Below are 16362 nucleotides of genomic sequence, written 5' to 3'. Positions count from 1 at the left end.
GCTTGGAAGCGTCCACATGTGGGTGTCTGTCCGCAGGCATGGGAGGAACCCCCAGATCGTAGGGAGAGGCAGAGCAGTGTGTCCCCGCTGCGAGGCACTGCAGTGGATGCCCACAGACCTGTCCGGCATGCTGAAGCGCACCTGTCTCTTCTCCCCACTTCCCAGGTGGAGTTGACTGGACGTGGGCGTCCGTGAGCATGGGTGAGTCCCATTCTGCCTCATCCGCGATGGCCGGTCTGCATGGCGAAGATGGCCGGGGAGAGTAGCGCTGTGTGGTCTGCAGTCACGTGGGAGTTGGCGGCATAAGCGGTAAGAGACTCGCCTCTGCCTCAACTGGCCGGGGATCTTCGCGAGGCCTCCTTGGCCGAGGATGGCTCCCCTGGCTGCACGGTGGCTTGGCCCTGGGTTCTGCCGAGAGCCGATGTGTGTGAACGCATCGGCTGTCCCAGGCTGGAGCCCGGCACTTTTAACGTTCCATGTCCTGAAATGTGCTCGGATCGATGACGACTCCCTACAAATGCATTCCTTGGAAATCTGAACAAAATGAGTACAATCCCTACCGTCGTCCTCATCGGAACTGAGGTCCAGGACGTGGCTCCACCCGGGAACTCTGAGTGAGGGACACATGCCGTCCGATAGCTTTGCGGTAGCTAGGAGTGCGCGCCAGGTTTGGATGTCGCCGTCTGGCGGAGAAAGTCTCAGCGGCGGAAGGAGGACCATCCCCACCCCTAGGGATTGCCTGCGGTGACCGGGGCCATTTGCGTGCAGAGGTCTGGGCTCTCCTAGCGCGGCCCGGGAGGGTGCGGGTGGCAGAGGTCGGCGTACCACAGCGCGCGGGAGCAGGCTGCCTTGGAGTCACTGAGGCCCTACCACCACCGCTCACCCCCACCCCCGCTGCCGCCCCGGGGCCCTGCTCCCCCCTTGCCCTTGTGCCTTGTCCACTCCAGGGCAGATAGGTCTGTGACGCGGGACAGGAGAAGGACCTCAGGCCAGGCTCGGGGCAGGCTTCTTCCTCAGCTGCTCCATGGCAGAGGGCACGTGGCGTGCTCTGTAGTTTTCTTGGGTTGTCTGTTCTAGTCAGTTTAGTGGCCTTGTGGTCTTGTTTTTTGATATTCTGACTGCCCTTCCTGAGAGATAGTCTCCTGTGGAGTGCCTTTCATTGCCTCTTACTACGTTTTTCCCTTTCAAAAAATATTTTTATCCATTTGAGTCTGACGCCTTCATCCCCTCAGGTAGGATCCTAGTATAAATGATAGTTTTTTCATTTTTTTTTAACATGCTGTTTATGATATACTGTTTATGTGTTTTTCCGTCCCCTTCATCTTCAAACTTTGTGTATCCTTCACATTTATTGTTTTGTGGTTTTTCTTTTTCATGTTTCTATATATGCTGTTTATTCCCTTAGTATTTAGAAATCATGTATATTTCAGTGATTCAGGCTTTTTTGTTTTTTCATTTTGCATTCCTCCTTAGGATCCTTTTGTCTATATTGTGTGTTTCAGCTTTGTGTTCACATCATATTATTGATCTATCCCAATTATGAACGTGGATTATTCAGCAAAATGATTTACTTTTATGAAATTTTTTTTCTTAGTATCTTAGCATTGAAATTTCCCAGTGCTTTTTGGATTTTTTTTTTCCAGTGGAACATATTGCACCATGCCTGTCATATTAACTGTGCTTTTAAATGTCTTTTGTACAGTTCAGATGGATATCTTCTTTCTTTTGCTAGTGTTGTTGGTGTGCCACTTGATGATGACAATCTTATGGTTTTGTGGTCTTGTTCTCTTTTCCAAGTGTAGTTCCTTGGAATGGTACCTGAGGTTGTCTGTCCACATTTTATCAAATTTTTATTTGGAACAGTGTATTAAAAAACTTTTTAGTGTCCTGTGGAAGGTAGTGGATGTTATTGAAGTGTATCTCTTATATTTAGGTCATACAATGTGTCATAATTCATTTTACCCTATGTTAGTCATTAGTCTTCAGGTATGTGATTACTCATTGTGAAGACAGGAAACTATATAATCAATATATTGTGATTTAATGAATTTCACTCATACTTAACTTTCTACATATACACATATATATCCTTCTATTATTTTCCATTGTAATTATTTGTAAAATCTTAATGGAATTGAACTTTTTAAATTTGTTTTCCAAATGCCCTTTTGTTACTGAAATGTCAAATGAATAATTTTTATATTTGTTAGTGAAATCATATTTTCAGTTTTATACTACTAATTTAGTTTTTTTGACTTCCCTTATGTTATCATGTTTTCTAATGATGTGATATTGAGAATCTTAATTTCTTATCACATGTTAATTTTGTGAATATTTTAGGTTATGTTCTTTCTTCCAAGATTGGATAAAATCTTTTGATTCATACTAAGTTCATTTATTGTCTTCCTGTTTTGTCAACACTAATAATGAGCCTATCCTATGAGATTTTTAAAGTTTCTTTTTTTTTTTACAACTTCTCTTTGTTATCTGATGCTAGCTTTATTTTAGTTTGTTTCCACAGATCTTGTAGTTACAAGGTAAATATGTTTATCATCACTAATTTTAAATCTTTGTGAGACTACTACATAATGGTTTTTAATCTTTTGTTGGTATTTTTTGATTTTCTCTTCTCCTTCTATTTGTGCTGTGAGGCATTATAATCTATTGAATCATTCATAGTTTCTGTCTTTTTTTTATTTCCAGAATTTGCACTCTTTTCTTCTTAAAATAATTAAAAAATATCCAAGTAAATTAATTTATATAGTTAAATTGAAATGTATATACACAGTGAATTTTACTATCTTTTGTTTGGTTGACAAATGTACATGATTTTCATTTTTATATGTATTTATTACTACAGTTCAAGATGGACAGAAATGGGTTTCATATGAAAGAGTTTATCCTTTGACATATAGCTCTTCAGGTATAGTTCTGCCAAAATATATTCAAATGCCAATGGGAATTCTCATATCAGTAAGCATTTTTTCCTGAAGATATTGACATTCCTCTCAGGTTATTGTAGCACTTCAATGACAATGAGACTCTGGCTATTCTAATCTGCACTGGATCATCAGTGATTCTGGTTACCGTCATCAAGTCAGTGTGGATCAATGTCTCCTAGGGTAACAGAATCCTGAATGCTCAGTGTCTACCACGTATCTCATTCTGATGGTCCCTTTTATAAATGTTCCTGGATAAATGATGACTCCACAAATGGATCTTGTTGGAATATGAACAAAGTGAGTAACAAAAATAACTTCTGTGAGCTGAGGTCTACCCCATGGATCATGCTAAACAAAAATGTGGAGGGGAATTCAGTTTGGTCAGCAAGTGTTACCAAAAAAAAAAAAAAAAAAAAAAAAAAAAAAAAAAGTACTGTGGTATTTGAAAAATAACACGCTGGCATGTGCTAGAGAAAATGAATTGTAGATAGGTCTATATAACCAATTGTGGAACGATATTATAACTTTTGGCTACCAGTATCTACACATAAGTCATAAATAGATCCTGTGGAACCAACACTTAAATCATGAGTCCCATGAGAAATGTTTGTGACTACATTTGATCTATTTACGTGTTTGAGCTCCCGGAATCTTCTGAGTCATGATCAGTGTCTTTGGGGTAATTAGATTATCAAAATCCAAAGATACTATGAAATTTTACTTGTCATTTTCTTTTAAGTGGAACAATTGTATGTAAATTGAAAAGTAGATACCTTATGTGGAATCATCATAGTATATTTTAATTTGCTTGTCATCCCAGTCACTAGAGATAATCAGAACAGTTGTTTACACATTGTTTTCTTTGCCTTTTCTATTATCTGAGCAAGAAATTTCATATACTTTCAAGTGATAACTTCAACTACATGCTAGATTAAACATTTTTAGATGTGAGATGATTATATTTAAAATTCTTGGATTCTTACATGAATTTCATTGGCCACTTTCATATATCATCAATGGGTTTGTAATGTGTTTAGAGAGACACCCTAGTTATAATACATAATTTTACATGAGTCTGCTGGGGAAATTTTGAGAAAAATATCTTAGAAACAATTATTTCTGTACTATTTTGATGAAAATTGTGAGCATAATTGTTCTTGTCATCAGATGAATGAATATCCATTATGAATTCTTATAACTTTTTATAACTAAATATTCCATTAGGAAAATTTTGTCTTGCAACTTCTCCAATTTCCTATGTACTTTGTAGACTGGGTATAATATTAGAATTCCATGGAATCTCATCACTGCACCAATGGAGTGCTGATTTTGAAGTGCTCCCTCATCTGGGAAGAAACAAAACTATACACTCCTGATACAATACACAGTTTATAGTAAATTTATGTATCTCTGTTGTCTTATTATTTTTAAGTCATCAAAATTTAATTGAGTTAGTGGATAGTTGGTTAATACAAACTATTATTAGTATCTGTTGGGTTATATGAAGCTTTAGTCTCCTTTATTTTTCAGATTTTACTCTTTCCTCTACTTTGAATAGCCAGAAACATCCTAGAGGAATAATAAATTAGTATATTTTTACATAAAGGTACATAGTGAGTCCTCCTGTCATATGCAGTTTTGGCAAATGGTCATATATACCTTTTATCTTTCCACAATGATAATTTTACCACAGGCAGGTGTGGACCAAAAACTGGGTTTCATATAGATGAGTTTATTCCTTCTCCTTGATGTATGACATGAAGGAAAGTATTGGGAATAATTCTGCCTTCCATCCTTACAGGCTATTGGGAATTCTAACATCAGTAAGCATTTTGTCCTGAAAGTGCTGACATTCCTCTTAGGGAATCATAACACTCCAATAAGAATAAGATTGGCTATGCTAGTCAGCCATGGGGCTGGGTCAGCATTTCCCAGGGTGATAGAATCCTGATTGCTCTAGTGTCTGTCACATATCTCATTCTAAATAGCTCTTTTATAAATATGCTTATATCAGTAAAGACTTCAAAAATGGATCTTGTAGAAATCTGAACGAAATGAGTAACAAATCTCTTCTATAAGCTGAGTTCCAGCATAGGGACCATGCAAGGCAAAAACTGTGTGGAGAATTCAATTGGTGAGGTAGTAGTACCAACAGGGTATTAAAAGCTAACCTGAATGCATAAATTAAGGGAAATGAATTGTATAGTTGTCCATAAATCTAATTGTTGGGTAAAATGGCAACATTTTACTTGCTTCACGGGTAGCATCCATATACTCATAGTAAACAGACCATGGAGAACCAACACATGAGTAATGAACTCAGTGGAAAATGACTGTGCATACCCTTAAGTCATTCATGCTATTTTCTTAGATGATGCGATCTTCTCAATGAGGAGCAGTCTATTGAGGTCTATTAGAGAGCCTATTTGAAAGAATTAATGAGTCTTATTTGGCCTTTATCTCAAGTAAAACAAACAAATGGTAATTTTAGAGTTGTTTTTATTCCTGTGAATGTTTTAGACTATATTTTAATTAGATTGATGGTAACAATCACAAGAAGCGGAATAGCTTTTTTTTTTCTTCCCTATCATCCAGGGGGCAATTTTCTAGACATTAGAATAAAGGGTTCATGTAGATAGTACATGAAACATTTTTAAAATAATAAAATAAATAAATTTCTCATTGTTGGTATTCAAGATAGATTTCACTGGCTAATATTTCTTCAGCCAATTTTATACATATTTAAAGGTGGATTATATTCATAATGAATGATGCTAAGGGGGATAATTGGGGAAACTTTGACACCAGTACCTTCTAAATAAAAGATGACTATCTATGGTACTCCGTTTCAAGGAGTGAGTATAATTTTCTTGTCAGGTAGGTTGTCACATGCATATCTATATATTTAATTCCTTGGAACCTATTAATTATAAATATTCAATTAGTAAGGTTTTCTTTTCAACTTCCCTAACTTCCTCCAAGTGTTATTGGTTGGAAATGACATTGGAATTGCTTGAAATTTTTCATTCCACACCATTGGAAGTGTTGATGTTGTTACTTTTACAAATTTCCCTTTCTAGAAATGACCAGAACACTGATTTCCAAAGGTGACGTGTTATACACAAACAACGAATCATGGAACACTACATCAAAAACTAATGATGTACTGGGTGAGAGGAGCAAAATGGCGGAGGAGTAGGAAACCTGGATTTCATCTGTTCCCAGGAATTCAGCTGGTTAGGGGTCAAACCATTCTAAACACCTACGAACTCAAAAGGAGATCGAAGAAAAGAATAGCAACAACTCTCTGAACAGAAAAGCGACCACTTTCTGGAAGGTAGGACGTGTGGAGAAGTGAATCTGAGGCGATATTCGGGAAGATAGAGGGTGGGGGAGGGGGCCTCTGTTGGCTGATTCTGGCAAGTGATAGAGCAGCAGAGCTCAAAATCAGAACTTCTAAAGTTGGCTTTGCTGAGGGACATTGCTCCAGTGGCTAAGCGGGGGGTGGAACTCTCGCTGGGACAGTGTGGTCTCAGGACCCTCGGGGTCACAGAAAGACTGGGGGTGCCTGAGTGTGGTAGAGCTCCCAGGTATTGGAGCAGGGAAGCCAGCTGCAGAGACAGAGCCAAGGAGTGGGCTCTCAGCTCCAGGTTGCCATAAACTGTGATCCACGGCACAGTCGGGCCACTGGTTCTCCAGCAGGGACCCAACAAGCAGCAGATCTGGGGAGACTCCCCTTCCTCCTCCCAGGAGGAGTGGTGCAGGAGCACACTGCAGGGATTGGCTGGGATTGGAGACTCCACAGGGGGTCGTGAGCCAAAGATAGAAAAGCTTGGTCATAGGCTGGGTGAACACAGAGTGCGGCCAGATACTGGGGAGAGAGGAGTGATTGACTGCTTTTATCTGGGGGCTCACTGAGGAGTGGAGCCCCAAGTTCTCGGCTCCTCCGGGGAGGATATTGGGAGGCCACCATTTTCACTCTCCTCCTTCAAAGCTGTACGAAAAGCTTACAGAGAACAAAAGCTCCCAAGAGCAAACCCGAGCAGATTACTTAGCCCAACCCGGAAAGGGCGGGGCAATTCTGCCTCCAGCAAAGACATTTGGGAACCACAGCAACAGGCCCCTCCCCCAGAAGATCAGCAAGAACAGCCAGCTAAGACCAAGTTTACTGATCAATGAGAATGGCAGAACTCCAGCGCTAGGGGAATACTGCACATAGAATTCATGGCTTTCTCCCCATGATTCTTTAGTCTTTCAAAGTTAACTTTTCTTTTGAATTTTTCTTTTTCCCTTTTTCAATGAACATCTTATCAATCCCTTTTTTAAAAAATCTTTTTTTTTTTATTTTTCACTTTTAGAGTCATATCCTATCCCTTCATAGTAGTTAACCTTATTTTTGGTATATATATATAAGTTGTTCTCTCTTTAAAATTTTGGGATATAGTTGCTTCTAACAGATCAAAATATACCCTAAATCTCTAGTGTATGGTTATGTTCTAGTCTCCTTCCTGATCACATTCTCTCCATTTTTTAAAAAATCCTCTTCTTTCTTTTTTCAACCAACTTCTTATCTTATCAATTCCTTTTTAAAATCTTTTATAATTTTCATCTTTACAATCATAGTCCATCCCTTCATCATATTAACCCTTATTTTTTGTACATGTATAAGTTTTACTTTCTTTAAAATTTTGGGAGGCACTTACTTCTAACAGACCAAAATATGCCCCAAATCTAGTATGCGGCACTGATCTATGCATCAGCCTGATCATATTAGATCATATTCTGTTTTTGTTGTTGTTGTTGTTGTTGTTTTGTGTTTATTTGTTTTTATTTTTTTCGTTACTTTTTTCTTTCTTTTTCCCCGGTTTCAGGTCTTTCCTGATTTGTTTAGTGTATCTTTTCTGGGGACGTTGTTACCCTGTTAACATTTTGTTCTCTCATTCATGTATTCCCTCTGAATAAAATGACAAGGTGGAAAAAATCACCTCAAAAAAAAGAACAAGAGGCAGTACCGACTGCCAGGGATTTAATCAATATGGACATTAGTAAGATGTCGGAACTAGAGTTCAGAATGACGATTTTAAAGATACTATCTGGGCTTGAAAAAAGCATGGAAGATATTAGAGAAGCCCATTCTGGAGAAATAAAAGAACTAAAATCTAAACAAATCAAAATCAAAAAGGCTGTTAATGAGGTGGAATGCAAAGTGGAGACTCTAACTGCTAGGATAAATGAGGCAGAGGAGAGAATTAGTGATGTAGAAGACCAAAAGATAGAAAATAAAGAAGCTGAGAAAAAGAGAGATAAACAACTATTGGATCACAAGGGCAGATTTCGAGAGATAAGTGATACCATAAGGTGAAACAATATTAGAATAATTGGGATCCCAGAAGAAGAAGAAAGAGAGAGAGGGAAGAAGGTTTTTGGAGCAAATTATAGCAGAGAACTTCCCTAATTTGGAAAAAGAAAGAGGCATCAAAATCTAGAAGGCACAGAGAACCCCTTCAAAATCAATAAAAATAGATCAACACCCTGACATCGAATAGTAAAACTTACAAGTCTGAGAGACAAAGAGAAAGTCCTGAAAGCAGCTCAGGAGAAGAAATCTGTAACCTACAATGGTAGAAATATTAGATTGGCAACAGACCTATCCACAGAGACCTAGCAGGCCAGAAAGACTGGCATGATATATTCAGAGAATTAAATGAGAAAAATATGCAGCCAAGAATACTATATCCAGCTAGGCTGTCACTGAAAATAGGATAGATAAAGAGGTTCCAGGACAAACAAAAACTAAAGGAATTTGCAAACACAAAACCAGCCCTACAAGAAATATTGAAAGGGGTCCTCTAAGCAAAGAGAGAGCCTAAAAGCAACATAGACCAGAAAGGAACACAGACAATATACAGTAACAGTCACCTTACAGGCAATACAGTGGCACTAAATTCCTATCTTTCAATAGTTACCCTGAATGTAAATGGGCTAAATGCCCTAATCAAAAGACACAAGCTAACAGATTGGATAAAAAACCAAGACCTATCGAATGCTGTCTGCAAGAGACTCATTTTAGAACCAAAGACACCCCCAGATTGAAAGTGAAGGGGTGGAAAACCATTTACCATGCTTATGGACACCAAAAGAAAGCTGGGGTGGCAATCCTTATATCAGACAAATTAGATTTTAAACCAAAAACTTTAATAAGAGATGAGGAAGGACACTATATCCTATTTAAAGGGTCTATCCAACAAGAAGATCTAACAATTGTAAATATCTATGCTCCTAACATGGGAGCAGCCAATTATATAAACCAATTAATAAAAAAATTAAAGAAACACATTGACAACAATACAATAATAGTGGGGGACTTTCACATCCCCCTCACTGAAATGGACAGATCATCTAAGCAAAAGATCAACAAGGAAATAAAGTCTTTAATGACACACTGGACCAAATGGACTTCACAGACATATTCAGAACATTTCATCCCAAAGCAACGGAATACACATTCTTCTCTAGTGCCCATGGAACATTCTCCAGATTCGATCACATCCTAGGTCATAAATCAGGTCTCAACCAGTACCAAAAGATTGGGATCATTCCCTGCTTATTTTCAGACCAAAATGCTTTGAAACTAGAACTCAATCACAAGAGGAAAGTTGGAAAGAACTCAAATACATGGAGGCTAAAGAGCATCCTACTAAAGAATGAATGGGTCAACCAAGAAATTAAGGAAGAATTAAATAAATTCATGGAAACCAATGAAAAAGAAAACACGACTGTTCAAAATCTTTGGGATGCAGCAAAGGCAGTCCTAAGAGGAAAGTATATAGCAATACAAGCCTTTCTCAAGAATCAAGAAAGGTCTGAAATACACAACCTAACCCTACACCTAAAGGAGCTGGAGAAAGAACAGTAAATAAAGCCTGAACCCAGCAGGAGAAGAGAAATAATAAAGATAAGAGTGGAAATCAATGAAATAGAAACCAAAAGAACACTAGAACAGATCAACAAAACTAGGAGGTGGTTCTTTGAAAGAATTAACAAGATTAAGAAGATTGATAAACCACTGGCCAGACTTATCAAAAAGAAAAGAAAAATGACCCAAATAAATAAAATCATGAATGAAAGAGGAGCAATCACAACCAATGCCAAAGAAAAACAAACAATTATAAGAACATATTCTGAGCAACTCTATGCCAGCAAATTAGATAATCTGGAAGAAATGGATGCATTCCTAGAGATGTATCAACTACCAAAACTGAACCAGGAAGAAATAGAAAACCTGAACAGACCCATAACCAGTAAGGACATTGAAGCAGTCATCAAAAATCTCCCAAAAAACAAGAGCCCAGGGCCAGATGGCTTCCCAGGGGAATTCTACCAAACATTTCAAGAAGAATTAATACCTATTCTTCTGAAACTGTTCCAAAAAGTAGAAATGGAAGGAGAACTTCCAAACTCCTTTTATGAGGTCACCATTACCTTGATCCGCAAACCAAAGACCCCATCAAAAAGGAGAATTACAGGCCAATATCCTTGATGAACATGGATGCAAAAATTGTCACCAAAATACTAGCCAATAGGATCCAACAGTACATTAAAAGGATTATTCATCACGAGAAAGTGGGATTCATCCCTGGGCTGCAAGATTTCTTCAGCATCCACAAATCAATCAATGCGATACAATACATTAATAAAAGAAAGAACAAGAACCATATGATCCTCTCAATAGATGTAGAAAAAGCATTTGACAAAGTACAGCATCCTTTCTTGATCAAAACTCTTTAGAGTATAAGGATCGAGGTTACATACCCCAATATCATACAAACCATCTATGAAAAACCCACAGTGAATATCATTCTCAATGGGGAAAAACTGAGAGCTTTTCCCTTAAGGTCAGGAACAGGGCAGGATGTCCACTATCACCACTGCTATTCAACATAGTATTAGAAGTCCTAGCCACAGCAATCAGACAAGAAGAAGAAATAAAGGCATCCAAATTGGCAAAGAAGAAGTCAAACTCTCACTCTTTGCAGATGATATGATACTTTAAGTGGAAAACCCTAAAGACTCCACCCCTAAACTCCTAGAACTCATACAGAAATTCAGTCAAGTGGCAGAATATAAAATCAATGCACAGAACTCAGTGGCATTCCTATACACCAACAACAAGACTGAAGAAAAAGAAATTAAGGAGTTGATCCCATTTACAATTTTACCCAAAACCATAATATACCGAGGAATAAATCTAACCAAAGAGGCAAAGATTCTGTACTCAGAAACTATAAAATACTCATGAAAGAAATTGAGGAAGACACAAAAAATGGAAAAACATTCCATGCTTATGGATTGGAAGAACAAATTTTGTGAAGATGTCAATGCTACCTAGAGCAATCTACACATTCAGTGCAATCCCCATCAAAATACCATCCACTTTTTTCAAGAAATGGAACAAATAATCCTAAAATTTGTATGGAGCCAGAAAAGACTCCAAATAGCCAGAGGAATGGTGAAAAAGAAAAGCAAAGCTGGGGACATCACAATTCCGGACTTCTAGCTCTATTACAAACTGGAGTCATCAAGATAGTATGGTATTGGCACAAAAACAGACACATAGATCAATGGAACAGAATAGAGAGCCCAGAAATGGACCCTCAACTCTACGGTCAACTCATCTTTGACAAAGCAGGAAAGAATGTCCAATGGAAAAAAGACAGTCTCTTCAACAAATGGTGTTAGGAAAATTGGACAGCCATATACAGAAGAATGAAACTGGACCATTTCCTTATACCACACACAAAAATAGACTCAAAATGGTTGAAAGACCTGAATGTGAGACAGGAGTCCATCAAAATCCTAAAGGAGAACACAGGCAGCAACCTCTTTGACCTCAGCTGCAACAACTTCTTCCTAGAAACATTGCCAAAGGCAAGGGAAGCAAGGGTAAAAATGAACTATTGGGACTTCATCAAGAGAAAAAGCTTTTGCACAGCAAAAGAAACAGTCAACAAAACCAAAAGACAACCGATAGAATGGGAGAAGATATTTGCAAATGACATATCAGAAAAAGGGCTAGTATCCAAATCTAGAAAGAACTTCTTAAACTCAACACCCAAAGGACAAATGATCCAATCAAGAAATGGGCAGAAGACGTGAACAGACATTTTTCCAAGGAAGACATCCAAATGGCCAACAGACACATGAAAAAGTGCTCAAAATCGCTCAGCCTCAGGGAAATCCAAATCAAAACCTCAATGAGATATCACCTCACACCAGTCAGAATGGCTAAAATTAACAAGTCAGGAAACGACAGATGTTGGCAGGGATGGGGAGAAAGGGGAACCCCCTACACTGTTGGTGGGCATGCAAGGTAGTGCAGCCACTCTGGAAAACAGTATGGAGGTTCCTCCAAAAGTTGAATTTAGTGCTACAATATGATCTAGCAGTTGCACCACTGGGTATTTACCCCAAAATTACAAATGTAGGGATCTGATGGGGGTACATGCACCCCGATGTTTATAGCAGCAATGTCTACAATAGTCAAACTGTGGAAAGAGCCAAGATGCCCATCGGCAGATGAATGGATAAGGGGAAGTGGTGTATATATACAATGGAATAATATGCAGCCATCAAAAGAAATGAAAGCATGCCATTTGGAATGACCTGGATGGAACTGGAGGATATTATGCTGAGCGAAATAAGTCAATCAGAGAAAGACATGTATCATATGATCTCACTGATACGAGGAATTCTTAATCTCTGGAAACAAACTGAGATTTGCTAGAGTAGTGGGGGTTGGGAGGGATGGTGTGACTGGGTGATAGACATTGGGGAGGGTATGTGCTGTGGTGATCGCTGTGAATTGTGTAAGACTGTTGAATCACAGACCTGTACCTCTTAAACAATACATTATATGTTCAAAAAAAAAAAAAGAATAAGATAGCAAGAGGGGAAGAATGAAGCGGGGGAGATCGGAGGGTGAGACGAACCATGAGAGACTATGGACTTTGAGAAACAAAGTGAGAGTTCTAGAGGGGAGGGTGTGGGGGGATGGGTTAGCCTGGTGACGGGTATTAAAGAGGACACGTTCTGCATGGAGCACTGGGTGTTATACGCAAACAATGAATCATGGAACACTACATCAAAAACTAATGATGTAATGTATGGTGATTAACATAACATAAGAAAAACTAATGTACTGTATGGTGACTAACAAAACATAAAAAAAAAAAAAGAAAGAAATAGGCAATTTCTGAAAGATGGCAGAGGAGTAGGGGACCCTATTTCAGGTGGTCCCGGGAATTGAGCTGGATATCTACCAGACCACTCTGAGCACCCATGAAACCAGCCTGAGATGTAAGAAGAGCTGGATCTCTACAAACAGAATATCACAGGCAGTTAGTTTTGAGGTACAAAGTGGAGAGCCGTGATTCTGTGGGCAGATATCGAAGGATAAACAGCAGGCAGAGGGTGCCTGGCCATCGAGATCCTACACTGCCAGTGAGTGACAGCCTCACGCACTGCAGAAGGGGCACAGACTCAGAGACCAGTACCTTTGGGAAAGGACTTTAGGGCAGCCCCTGGGGTGGAAACCTAGAGCGGTGGGGTCGTGCACACGTGAACTGCAGCCCCCCGGACAGAAACCCGGAGCGAGAGTCATGCGCACGCGAACTGCAGCATCTGAGACAGAAACCCGGTGCGCCGGGGTCACCTCTGTGAACTGCAGCCCCCGGGGTGGAAACCCGGATTGACAGAGTCACACGCAGGCAAACGGCAGCCTCCGAGACAGAAAACCAGTGTGCCGGGGTCACGCTGGTGAACTGCAGCCCCTGGGGGGGAAACCCAGAGCTGCAGAGCCCTGCGTGCGCAAACTGGGAGCGGCTGGTGGTTTTAGAAGCACAAAGGGAAGAGACGTGTCCCAACTGGAGGCAGGACTGGGGGTGCTGTGGAGGGGCGCACAACCCAGGACACTGCAGTTTATAGCAGCACAGACAGAAATGGAGACGGTGTGGTCTGGAGAGCACACTGAAGAACAGACTGCGGTCGCTCTGCTCTGAGGCAGAGGCTTGGAAACGGTCTCTTCTGCTCTGACTCGCAGAAGAGACGCAGAAAGTCACCAGGGAAAGGCGACAGAGAACAAAAGCCCCAAAGAATGATTCCCACTGAGCCTAGCCCCCACCACAGGGGCACAGAGCAGCTCTGCCGGAACAGGGTTGCCTGAGTAACAGCGGCAGGCCTCTCCCCCAGAAGACAGGCTGGGAAAACAAAAGGCTAGCAGCCCTAAGGTCCCAAGAAAACAGGTGCATCTTACTTGGGTTCTGGTCAATAATTTGGACTCTATACATTCCCTCAAACACCCATCAACAGAATGACTAGGAGGAGGAGCCCCCAAAACAGAAAAGACTCAGAGATTGTGACTTATGCTGCAGATTTACAAATGGATGCAGATATAACCAAGATGTCAGGGATGGAATTCAGGCTAGCAATTGTGAAGACAATGGCAAGAATGGAGAAACCAATTAATGGCAACATAGAGTCTCTAAGGGCAGAAATAAAAGGTGAATTGGAAGAACTTAAAAATGCTATCAGTGAGATCCAATCCAATCTAGATAATCTAACAGCTAGGGTAACTGAGACAGAAGAGAATAAGCGACCTGGAAGACAATATAATAGATAAAAAAGGAAAAGACGAGGCCAGGGAAAAACAACTCAGAATCCATGAAAATAGAATCATAGAAATAAGTGACACCATGAAGCATTCCAGTGTCAGAATAATTGGAATCCCGGAGGGAGTGGAAAGAGAGAGAGAGAGGAATAGAAGATATATTTGAGCAAATCATAGCTGAGAACTTCCCTAATCTGGGGAATGAAACAAGCATTCGAGTCCTAGAGGCAGAGAGGACCCCTCCTAAGATCAAGGAAAACAGGCCAACACCCCAGCATGTAATAGTAATACTTGCAAATCTTAGAACCAAGGAAACCATCTAAAGGGCAGTTAGGGGGAAGAGATTCCTTACGTACGGAGGGAGGAACATCAGAATAACGTCAGACCTATCCACAGAGACCTGGCAAGCCAGAAAGGCCTGGGAAGACATATTCAGGGTACTAAACGAGAAGAACGTGCAGCCAAGAATATTTTATCCGGCAAGGCTTTCATTTAGAATGGATGGAGAGATGCAGAGCTTCCATGACCAGCAGAAGTTGTATGTGACCACTAAGCTGGCCCTGCAATAAATATTAAGGGGGGTTCTATAAAAGGAGAAAGACCCCAAGAATGATATACAACAGAAATTTACAGGGACAATCTATAAAAACAACATCTTCACAGGCAACATGATGACAATTAATTCATACCTTTCAATAATCACTCTCAACATGAATGGCCTAAACGCTCCCATAAAACAGCACAGGGTTGCAGATTGGATAAAAAGACAGGACCCATCCATATGCTGTCTACAAGAGACTCATTTTGAACCTAAAGAAACATCGAGACTGAAAGTGAAGGGATGGAGATCCATCCTCTATGCCAGCGGACCTCAAAAGGAAGCTGGGGTAGCAATTCTTATATCAGACAAATTAGATTTTAAACTAAAGTCTGTAATAAGAGACACAGAAGGGCACTCTATCATTCTCAAAGGGTCTATCCAACAAGAAGTCTAACAGTTGTAAATATCTATGTCCCCAACATGGGAGCAGCCATCTACATAAGCCAACTGTTAACCAAAATAAAGAGTCATATTGATAACAATACATTAATTGTAGGAGACCTCAATACTCCACTCTCAGCAATGGACAGATCATCTAGCAGAAAATCAACAAGGAAACAAGAGCTTTGAATGATACACTGGACCAGATGGACCTCATAGATATTTACAGAACATTCCACCCTAAAAACACAGAATACTCATTCTTCTCAAGCGCACATGGAACTTTCTCCAGAATAGACCATATACTGGGTCACAAATCAGGTATCAACCGATACCAAAAGATTGAGATTATTCACTGCATATTCTCAGACCACAATGCTCTAAAACTGGAACTCAATCACAAGAAAAAATTTGGCAGAAATTCAAACACTTGGAAGTTAAAGACCACTCTGCTCAAGAACATTTGGGTCAACCAAGAAGTCAAAGAAGAACTTAAACAATTCATGGAAATCAATGAGAACGAAAACACATCAGTCCAAAACCTATGGGATACTGCAAAGACGGTCCTAAGGGGGAAATACATAGCCATCCAAGCCTCACTCAAAAAAATACAAAAATCCCGAATTCACCAACTAAGTCTACACCTTAAAGAACTAGAGAAAAAGCAACAAACGATGCCTAAGCCATGCATTAGAAGAGAAATAATTAAAATTGGAAGAGAAATCAATTAGAAACCAGAAACACAGTAGATCAGATCAACAAAACTAGAAGTT

At 39.9% G+C, this 16362-nt stretch overlaps 2 long non-coding RNA genes and 1 other non-coding gene across 3 annotated transcripts in view; all 3 read left to right on the top strand.

Moving 5' to 3' along the window:
- Positions 1-6130, top strand: part of LOC118022963 — a 34260-nt gene extending 28130 nt beyond the window's left edge. Inside the window, exons 9-10 of the long non-coding RNA XR_004682609.1 lie at positions 166-309; positions 6023-6130. This is a non-coding gene — a long non-coding RNA (uncharacterized LOC118022963). The remainder of the gene's footprint in view (positions 1-165; positions 310-6022) is intronic.
- On the top strand, positions 495-586 carry LOC118023247. The gene has a single exon (XR_004682717.1). It is a non-coding gene; the product is annotated as a small nucleolar RNA SNORD116 (small nucleolar RNA).
- Positions 6131-6246: 116 nt separating the features above from the next.
- The window catches only part of LOC118022962, a 43795-nt gene continuing 33679 nt past the window's right edge, over positions 6247-16362 (top strand). Inside the window, exon 1 of the long non-coding RNA XR_004682608.1 lies at positions 6247-6279. This is a non-coding gene — a long non-coding RNA (uncharacterized LOC118022962). The remainder of the gene's footprint in view (positions 6280-16362) is intronic.

This window comes from Mirounga leonina, unplaced genomic scaffold, assembly GCF_011800145.1.
Source record: "Mirounga leonina isolate KUSES-001 unplaced genomic scaffold, KU_Mleo_1.0 Mir_178, whole genome shotgun sequence".
In the NCBI taxonomy this organism is placed as follows: Eukaryota; Metazoa; Chordata; class Mammalia; order Carnivora; family Phocidae; genus Mirounga; species Mirounga leonina.
The sequence above is the reverse complement of the archived record's forward strand: the minus strand, read 5'-3'. Positions and strand labels throughout refer to the sequence as shown.